The sequence below is a fragment of the Lipotes vexillifer genome, unplaced genomic scaffold (genome assembly GCF_000442215.2).
Source record: "Lipotes vexillifer unplaced genomic scaffold, Lipotes_vexillifer_v1.1 scaffold1222, whole genome shotgun sequence".
Taxonomy (NCBI): Eukaryota; Metazoa; Chordata; class Mammalia; order Artiodactyla; family Lipotidae; genus Lipotes; species Lipotes vexillifer.
Window position 1 is genome coordinate 172,662 of NW_006794649.1, and position 10,520 is coordinate 183,181.

General features: G+C 51.6%; 1 protein-coding gene across 1 annotated transcript in view; it reads right to left on the reverse strand.

The window, feature by feature from the left end:
• DLGAP2 (DLG associated protein 2) overlaps positions 1–2,280 on the reverse strand; it is a 151,901-nt gene extending 149,621 nt beyond the window's left edge. Inside the window, exon 1 of the mRNA XM_007467334.1 lies at positions 2,223–2,280. The gene's annotated coding sequence lies outside the window, so the exon portion shown is untranslated. The remainder of the gene's footprint in view (positions 1–2,222) is intronic.
• Positions 2,281–10,520: the final 8,240 nt, after the last annotated feature.

A 10,520-nucleotide genomic window follows, 5' to 3' on the forward strand; every position in this document is an offset into this window, starting at 1 on the left:
GCTCTTCCTCCCCCACGCTCCTTCCTTCCTTCCTTTTCTTCTTTTTAAACCTTCCTATAAATTATCCTTTCACACACTTTACATCAGCATCCCTGACCCGAGGTGCGAGTTAGAATCATGTAGGGAACTTTTCTAGATAATAAGCTCACCAGGGACTAGTACTTAAATGCCCCCCAGGTGACAGTGACCCACGACAGGCAGGTTGACCCTCGTGTTTCAGCGAAGGGGCTGCTCAAGACCCCTGGATCCCAGTGCGAATGCGCCTGGCGGGGGCACCTCGGTGCTAAGTCCACTGGCTGGTCCACTGGCTACTTGGCTTGCCCGACAGCTGATGTAGGGTTTCCCCTTCCCATCAGAACCCACCGCCGCCCACTCACCACCACAAGTGGGAAACTGGGCAACATTTCGAGAACTCTTTTGTAGCCAACGTCACCAAATCCTTCTGTCAGTTTCTTCCCAAGTCCTTTAAAATCTGACTGTTCTCATTATAACCCCCAACCATCACCTCATGTCCACACCGTAGGAACGGCTCACTAGGTACTTTCTGTCCCTAAACGTTATGATGGCTTCTAAAAAATGTTTAAAATAGAATTACCATAGGACAAAGCAATTCCACCTCTAGGTGTCCCCCCAAGAATTAAAGCCAGGCCCTCGGTGCCCTCGGGCTGTGCCAGCCCAGGTGAGACAGCACCCCGAGTGCCACGTGCTGTCCAGAGGTGGACGGCAGCCTCTGAGTCAGCCTCAGGTTCCTGCTGCCACGGAGATGGAAACGTGGCCTCAGGATGCATAGGTCTTATGTTTTGGCAGGTCCCCCTCACTCTAAAAGCCTGTCACAGAAAAGAACTGGTGCCATAGACACAATTGTGATGCTGAAAAATCTTAGACCCGGCACAAATGCAGGTGAGCTATCGTCAAAGTCTCATGAAACAGAAGTCAAATGAGTCATCCATTCATGTGGAAGCTTCACAGAGTGAAACAAAAAATAACGCATGCTTATTCCAATGACATAGCCAGTATTCCTTCTAAATAAACAGTAAAAATAATTTTATTGGCCTGTTTCCAAGTAGAGAAAGGCCTGGTTAGACTGGCAAGTTAGAAATAAATTTCTAACTCAATCATAGTGGATAATATACTGTCATTCTTTTAGGACTATACCTGGTTTCATAATTTTACGTTGAAAAGCAAACTTTTTTTGGTTCCAATTTCCTTTAAAAGAAAGCGCAGCTTTACACAAAAGGACTCCTGTGATTTTCAATATTATTCTTTGAGCCAGTCAAATGAGCAACAGATTCACTGGCTAAAGATCAGATATAAATTAAGAAAAATTCGAACTTAAATAGAAATCATGCTTATGATCCATAAGACAACCTCTGTGCGGTCACAGCAGATGGCCATCAGAAGCTGAGAAGGCAGCTGGAAGTCTTTGAGGCTGGGGAATAACCATGTTAAGCGCAGGACCAGGAACCCAGAGCCACGGAGAGGGTGTCTTTTCTCAGTTACATTCCATGTGGATTTCATTCAGCCTTTTGATGCTGAATTTATCCAGCACTCCCCATTTCTAAAGGAGCATGTGCCCTGTTTCATGTAAGCCCAACTCCCTGTCAAATGGTGATGGCCAAATCCAGCTCCAGCTTCACTGTGTCTGTGGCAGCATACAGATAAAATTTCCACGTGATTTCAACGAGTGCCGGGGAAAACAGAATGTGATAGTAACTCGGAGCTCCCTTGGAAGCAAGCATATAGTTGCACTCAGCACCCAAGCCACGTGGAGCTGGGCTTGCCTGGAGAAACCAGCTGTTTTATGTCAAGTAACAGAGTTACCTGAGAAAAACGCAAATACAAAAGCTTTTCCCTCCCTTAGATTGACTTAGGGTTTCGTGACGAAGGAGGGAAGGAGAGATGTGTCATTCTACATGTGCGGACAGGTCTCAATTATGTTAATGCAGCTTTGCTGATTAATAATATTAATTATGTAAATAACTGCCTTAATGACTAATCTGTGATGATCTGGAGCCAACTGTGTTCTCATCTAGATCTTCCATAATATTTACAAACCGCTATTTAAAAAAATTTCACTGCATCTTACTTAGTTCTCATTAGGACCCCCTAAAGTCAAATGTATACTTAAAACATTTTGCGGGGAGGGTCACTGGTGACGGACGTGCACGTCGCCCCCGCCCGGAACGCCCGTCTGCTCTGTGCCGCACTGGTGTGTACTCTACCTAGATCCTCCTTGGCCGGCCCTGGAAAGCTGATGCCCGGCTGGGCCAGGTCCCCGCCCTCTTCCTCTGCAAAGAGAGAAACAAAGTCACTTTTCAGTATGTTGCTGGTGTGGCCCGCGTAAGCACAACGCATCCCCTACACGCCCCCTGCGACGCTCAGGCACGAGCCATGCTTTCCGGCTTACGCCACTGCTCGGAGCTGGCGTTTGGGGCCGAAGCCCATGAACCACCAGCTTTTCTGACAACAGTCCTACGGTCGCAGGTGCACGTTTGCCCCACAGAGGCGCCGCTTAGGTCGCCGTGCAAGGGATTCACGGCTGCTCCTTGGTTTCCTGCAGACTTTGTAGACTTTGTCTGCATGTGAACTGGATTCTGTAAACTCGGCTGCACGATCGTCTCCCGGCTGGTCAGTCCCCTGTGAGCCCTACATGGTCCTGAGCACGACTCCTCTGACGTCTGGAAAGTCTTGTACTACCTGAGCCCTCATCTGGCAAAATTCGAAGCCTGCAGTTACTGTTCTCATCTTAATACTCGTTAACCTTAGGTCAATTTTGTCCACATCTCATTTCCTTCTGTTGTGACAACAGGTCACCGGCATTGATTTTCGATTGCTGGGTCTGTGATTAGTGAAGACGCAGACACGGCATTCTTAGAGGGACACATCGTGCGGCTGTACAAGGTCTCGGGTGTCACCTCGCTCTGGTCCTCCTTACCCAGATGAGGCAGCAAAGCCAAAGAGACAAAAGGCCTGGGCTCTGTGTCCAGCCGGCCCTGGGGAGCTGGACACAGACACATCAGCGGCCTTCTGTCCCGGGCTCCGCTCGGCGAACCAGGCGCCTTGGTCTGGGGGCTGCTCTGGGCCCCATGAGTGCTGCCAGGCAGCTTAGATCTGCTGATGCCCAGGGACTGTCCGCCCCGCAATGAGCGGAGAGCAGGGGGGGCAGACAGTAGGTCTCCATACAGAGACAGGGAGTTTCAGATAAGCTTCATATATGTGCCATCATTTGGGTGTGTAGTCCGTAAATATCATTCTAAGTATAATTACATACTCAGACGTGCGTTCACGCAGGCTTCCAACATTCACGAATAAGCTTTGGGCAAATAGGACATCCTTCCTGCAATCCTAAATACAGTTACCATGTTATAGTCGCGGGGGGCTTCGTTTTAGGACATTGTGATCAGCCCACTGACATTTTCACCATTTTCAAGTCAGCAAATAGGCACCTTCCACTTTCAGTAAGTTTACAGGACATTAAAGAAAGAAAGGTAGGGTTATTTTTAGTGAGGTGGGTGGACCTAGAGTCTGTCCTACAGAGTGAAGTAAGTCAGAAAGAGAAAAACAAATAGCATATGCTAACACATACATATGGAATCCAAAAAAAAAAAAAAAGGTTCTGAAGAACCTACGGGCAGGACAGGAGTAAAGACGCAGACGCAGAGAATGGACTTGAGGACACGGGGACGGGGAAGCGGAAGCTGGGATGAAGTGAGAGAGTGGCATGGACATATATACACTACCAAATATAAAATAGATAGCTGGGGGGAAGCAGCCGCATAGCACAGGGAGATCAGCTCGGTGCTGTGTGACCACCTAGAGGGGTGGGATAGGGAGGGTGGGAGGGAGACGCAAGAGGCAGGAGATATGGGGATGTATGTATACGTATAGCTGATTCACTTTGTTATACAGCAGAAACTAACACACCATTGTAAAGCAATTCTACTCCAATAAAGATGTTAAAAAAAAAAAAAAAGAAAGAAAGGTAGGGGGTTTGGCCATGAAAGATGCTGTGGAGCTGTGGAATTTACCACGTCTCAGGTAAACTGTGGTGGAATTTCATCTTATGGGGTCTCACAGGCACTGCTTTTAAAATATATACAATATACATGAATATACATGTATATATGTCTAATAAATGTCTGTCTGAACTGTGGTAAGCATTTTGGAGAGAGCCTATTCGAATGCATTCACATAATTCAGCTGCGCCCCGCTTTTGACGGCTAAGAGTACTTCTTGCACGTCTGAAGTCTTGTTTTACTGCCAATAAGCCATCGATGACAAAGCTGGCTGGTCGGGGGACCGCATTCAGGGTAATACAAAACTAAAGATGCCGTGTTTCATTTGTTTAGAAGCATAAATAAATGCAATAGGATGCGCAGTGCTAATTAAATACGGTTGCCACGGAGACTGCGTTCACGTGGTCAGCATTATTAGCTTGAAGACCGTCTACGTTAGGTGGGGGTAGGAGAGAATTAGGAGAATAAACCGAAACAGTGAACCTTCAATTTCGATCCCATTTGTTCTCCTTGAACACACACACACACACACACACACACACACACACACACACACACAGAGAAACAAAGGGACAAGCTTTACCAGTATGAATCTGAACTGAGCAGCTGACATCACACAGTGGAACCGCGAGCACGCGCTGAACTGACAAAGACGCCCAGTGGACGCAGACAGAGCCCAGCGCAGCGCAATCAACCGGCGGCAGCTTCACAAAAGGGCGGAGTCCCATTATCCCGAGAACGAGACTCCAAGGACGCCTCCTGAGGCCGTGTGGAGGCCAGCCCTGGATCGTGAGGGTGGACGCCACCAGCTGCATATTCCCCCTCCGCTTGTCCTTTCTCAGATCAGATAAAGTGAGGCCTCAGAGCGGCTACACTTAGGGAAAACCTTTCAGTCAAACACATGGAATGTGGGTTAAGGGCAAATGCATTAGACGTTTCTGTTTCTGGTTTTACCTCTTAGCCACGTGAGCCTCATTCAAAGCGTGTGTTGGTGTCATTAGTGGCCGTGATCCTGCCTTATCCAACCAGCTTTGTCTTTGCAGCTCACATTTTGTGTATCCGCCCGTTACCTACTCACAGCCCAGAGCACTCATCTGGGCACCGTCCTGTTCACATGCACAGACGGGGCCTACGGGCCGGTCACCCAACATCCTGTGTCCGCAGCGGGACGAGAACGTCCGAGGTGACCGGCGAAGGAAGCACGTAGGGTGCAGGGCACGTCTCCTCTGATACCTCTCGGTCCCCAAAGCTGCCCCTGCCAGGCTTACAGAGATGTGCCAACACGGGTTCTTCCCGATTCCAGTCTCTGACCCAGCTTGCACCAAGGAGAGGAAGCATCTCTCCTGCCAATGCTGCACAGACAAGCGGCGGGACCAGGGAGCAGCCCGGCTGGAGCAATGGGCCGGCAGCTCGGGGCTGCGCGTGAGACCCCCGGGGACTGCGACACCTCCCCGGCCACACGAGCACACCACAGCCTGGGGGGAGGGGGAGGGCAGCCACCGTGCAGATCACACATGTGAGATTAATCACGCTGTAAAATGAGGAGCGCCTGCATTGGACACCATGTTCACATTTCAGCATGTTTTCTTTGCAAAAATAGAAATGTGCCACAGACTGAAAACGTTTGGAAATCATCCACAGACACGTCTAAGTGCATCTAGTGAGTTCTGGTCTTCACTAGAGGATAGGCCCTTCGCTGTTAGGGCTCTGGACCCTCCTCCCTGCACACTGGGTGCTGACAATACCTTCCAGATGAGTTCACCTTACGGATTAATCGTCTTATTTACCAAGTCACTAACACATGACCTAGCGATTCGATAACACCTCTGGGTGAATTGCAAGCAGGTCTTTTTGTGGTTCTGGGCCACGGTGCTTCTTAAAGGTCAACGCCTAATTCCACGCGTGCACCGAACTTCTCCCAGATGAAATCCAGGGGAGGGGGATCAAACGCGGCTGGTGGAGCTACCACCACGGAAGCACCACGCGGGCCCGTCTCTGAAACAGCCTGCACACGTCAGACAGTCGCCACCGTCGTCCCCTGCACCTGGGAGCTGAGGAAGTTATCCAAGAGAATCCGACAACCCAGAGCGTGGCCATCGTCTCAGAGGACGACCGGTTTCTGCCGCCTCTTCTCACGGACGCACCGCTCACGCCCCCTCAAGGGGGACGGGGTCAGCTCGGGGTGTCCTCACGGTCAGACCTCACATGCACGTTCCAGGTGGGTGCGGCATCCACACTGTGCAATGAGGACCAGAGAGGTGGGCGTGTCACCTGGGGAAGAGAGACACTGGATGCGGGGGGCCCTGCTGGGACAGAAACGAGAGCCGTGGGTACAAGAGCCCACAGCGGGCACGGAGACAAGGAGGCCGGGATCTGAGGTCCTGACAAGCAAAGGCCCCACCTCAATGCAGACCAAAGTCGGGTCCCGAGTAAAGAACCCCCCAGAGAGGGTCAGAGCCAAGTGTGCTGGCAGCACCGTGTCAGAACAAGATCTGGCTTCACTGCGCTGCACGTGTGCCCGTGGGAGTGTCTCCTGCTTCCCCGAGAGGGTCCTTCAGGAAGCGACGGGCCGAGCACCTAACACAGCCCCTGCCCCTCCCCCGCCTTCCTCTCATCCTCCCACTGGATACGATCCAGGACTCGGCCCCTTTGCCAATCTCGGGAAGTGAGGGCTGGCATCGGGACCACCAGGCAGCACTGCTGGGTCTGCTTCCCAGCTGGCTTTTGGCCATTTGGCCAGACTTTGGTGAAGCCGAGAAGAAAAGCGATATGTACGATAATTTGTGTGCACGTTTGCAAATCCTCAGGCCTCCATTCCCTCTCTTCATTGACCCAACCGACCGCTCCGCAGTTATGGCACGAAGGCTCCTCTGCCCTGATGGATGCAGAAGTCGAGGCCCGGGAGCTTCCGTGCCTTCCCTGACGTCACGTTAGGGGCAGATTCCCGGAGGCTGAGCCTGTCCTGATGGAAGCTCCGGCTCTTTCACCACGCTGTCTGGGGGCATCTGTTTGGAGGCGTCAGCAACATGACCCTTCATTTCTTAAAGCCCTGACCCACGAACACCCCGCTGCCAGGCTCAGAAAAGAGCAGAGAGAACACACACTTCCAGTCTTTGGGCTTCTAAACCCTCTTAAGCACAAGTACAAATTATACCTTTTGAGGGGGAAAGTTGTCTCTGAATCATGCCCACTTGGAAGCTATATTAAGAAAGCGTTAGAAGGAAAAACAATGTTTATACATGAAAAGGGAAATTGCTCATAGGAAAATACGGGATTTCTTGGTGTAAAGGAATACAATACCGTTACTACTCATAAACACCAAGAAAATGAAATGATACGCTTTGTCCACCGTGCCCGGGACTTGGCAGCATGTCTTGCTCCAAACGGTGTTTTTACTTATGCGCTTAACCAGTTTTTCCCCACTGTGTCCCTGTGGGCAGTGAGGGGGCAGAGACCATTGTCCTTGTGGACACAGTGGCCACAGGCCTGGAGCAGAGAAGCGATTCACCCACAGTCCCCAGCAGAATCGTGATTTCTGATGGAAATTTTCAGTACCACATCCTTGTTTTTTTTTTTTGTCAAATGATGTCTACACAGAACTCCAAATATAAGAAAGGATGCTATGGGTGCAGTCTGGGAGCACTGGGTTAAGAAGGGGATGTGGTGGGGTGTCTGCCCCCTTTTCTTCTCTTGCAGCCTTCGGAGCTTCTCTGCAGAACCCAGAGCAGCCGGGACACACGGCCGCCCAGGGAGACCACAGGGGTGAGTGACTCTCACTTCTTTTCATTGCTAGGATAATACCTTTTGAGCTGAGGGTAGTAGCATGTGAAGCTTTTTTTTTTTTTTTTTAAACCACATGGACTACCGCCAAACCTATACAATTTTTTCCATATTTCTTTGCTGCTTTAGTCCATAGCAGGGTTTTTAAAAAAATTAATTAATTAATTAATTAATTAATTTTTGGCTGTGTTGGGTCTTCGTTTCTGTGCGAGGGCTTTCTCCAGTTGCGGCGAGGGGGGCCACTCTTCATCGCGGTGGGCGGGCCTCTCACTGCCGTGGCCTCTCTTGTTGCGGAGCACAGGCTCCGGACGCGCAGGCTCAGTAGTTGTGGCTCATGGGCGTAGTTGCTACACGGCATGTGGGATTCTCCCGGACCAGGGCTCGAACCCGTGTCCCCCGCATTGGCAGGCAGACTCCCAACCACTGCGCCACCAGGGAAGCCCCACATGTGAAGCTTTTGCCGCTGAATCTAGGTTCCAAAGTCTGACTGATGTTACCAACAACCCTCCACCATGCCCACCCTGAGTCCAGCTGCATCTCTGGGTCCCTCTGACAGTCATTTCTTTCCCGTTCCCTTCCCCCCAGGCCCAGGGGACCGGTCCGGCTCAACCCACATGGGCTCCACACACTCGGCCTCTTTTCCAGCCTCACTTCACCTGATCCATCTGGTCTACCCGCTCACTTCAAGTTCACTCACACCTCCGATCCTGCCTAGATCCTCTGCCAACTAAAGAAGGTCACTCGCACTGGGCTCTACAAGGACTGAGCCACAAGCCACCGCAGGCGCTGACCTTCAACCCACCGTGAGAGGAGTCCAGGGTGGAGACCAGGAAGGAGGCGCTCTGTGCTCTGGGAAAACTCGTGAACAGGCCTTCACATAGTTAGGTATTTTCAGGAGATGTTACGAAGCCAAGTTCTCGCACCTCCCCATACTCAGAAAAGTGCTAAGGCCATTAACTAAGGCATGTGCTCCTGTGACCAGCAGAACCTTCCAGCCAGCTGTGTGCTTGGCTGCACGCACCCTTCGCCTGAATCACACATGTGCTCACCTCCCCCACCTCTGGGGAGCAGGTCCTCAGAGCCACCGGGAGGCTGTCTCCGGCTGATCGTCCCCAGTAAGTCCCCAAATAACCCTGAACTCACAGCTCTCAGGTGGTGCGTTATTTCCCAGTCTCCACCTCCGACCTCTCCTCAGTTAAAAATTTTGCTTGTGGGGCTTCCCTGGTGGCGCAGTGGTTGAGAGTCCGCCTGCCAATGAACGGGGCAAGGGGTCCACCTCCGACCTCTCCTCAGTTAAAAATTTTGCTTGTGGGGCTTCCCTGGTGGCGCAGTGGTTGAGAGTCCGCCTGCCAATGCAGGGGACACGGGTTTGAGCCCTGGTCTGGGAAGATCCCACATGCCGTGGAGCGGCTGGGCCCGTGAGCCACAGCTACTGAGCCTGCGCGTCTGGGGCCTGTGCTCCGCAACAAGAGAGGCCGCGACAGTGAGAGGCCCGCGCACCGCGATGAAGAGTGGCCCCTGCTTGCCGCAACTAGAGAAAGCCCTCGCACAGAAACGAAGACCCAATGCAGCCAAAAATAAATAAGTTAATTAATTTAAAAAAATTTTGCTTGTGAAAATGTCTCCTGACTGTGTGACTGGTTGGAAACTCCTCCCGGTGGATAGAAAGGTCACAGGACACGGAGCCACGGAGTCAGGGTGACGACCACGGGTGGAGTGACTGAACCTCCAGGTGTGACACCCGGCAGCTACTTCTGGACGCGCCCAGGAGATACTCTGCAAAGTCAGTTCGTGGAAAAGCCACCCACAAAGTTCGGCGATCTGGCAGTTCGCCCAATTTCTAGATTCTTCTCCGTCTTTAAAAGTTTACTCTGCAGAAAGCACTCAAGTCCCCATTTCAGCCGTTTCCCTAACGACAGGACTTGAAGCTGCTCAAATTAAGGGTCCATCTCTGCTCCTCGAGGATAAAGACACTGATTAGTGCGACCGTCCCTCCTCACAGCTGTGCCTGCAGCCTGCATCCAGCCCCCCCCAGGACCGTTGCTAACGGCTTTCCTTGGAAACACATAAAAATGCTCATAATTTTATTTTGGACCAAAGATCAAGTCTCCGAAGAAGCTGCCCGAAAGTCTGCAGAATTTTCACTCATAGTCAAGTGTCACTCAGGTGAGAGGAAAACCTGGGGTCACAAGAGGGAACAGCGGAAGCCCCGATGGCGGGTGTCAGGGTTCACACCCCTCGGACCCAGGCAGGGCAGTGGCGTCCCTTGTTTGCGAACTTTGAGGCCCTCACCACGCATTCAAGCAAATCACAAAATCGTCTTCCACAGGAATTCACGTGCGACTAAGGGCAGCGCACACTTCACTCTGAATTCCTCTGGACTCGGACACGAGAGGAAAACACGGTGAAGTAAAAAGCAGACTTTCTTATGTAAGGAAGAAAGCTTCAGAATGAGACGCACCTGTCTGCTGTTAAACTTGAACATTCGTCACTTCAAAAGTGACGTTAGGGCTTCCCTGGTGGCGCAGTGGTTGAGAGTCCGCCTGCCGATACGGGGGACGCGGGTTCGTGCCCCGGTCCGGGAAGATCCCACGTGCCGCGGAGCGGCTGGGCCCGTGAGCCGTGGCTGCTGTGCCCGCGCGTCCGGAGCCTGTGCTCCGCAACGGGAGAGGCCACAACAGTGAGAGGCCCGCGTACCGCAAAAAAAAAAAAAAAAAAAAAAAA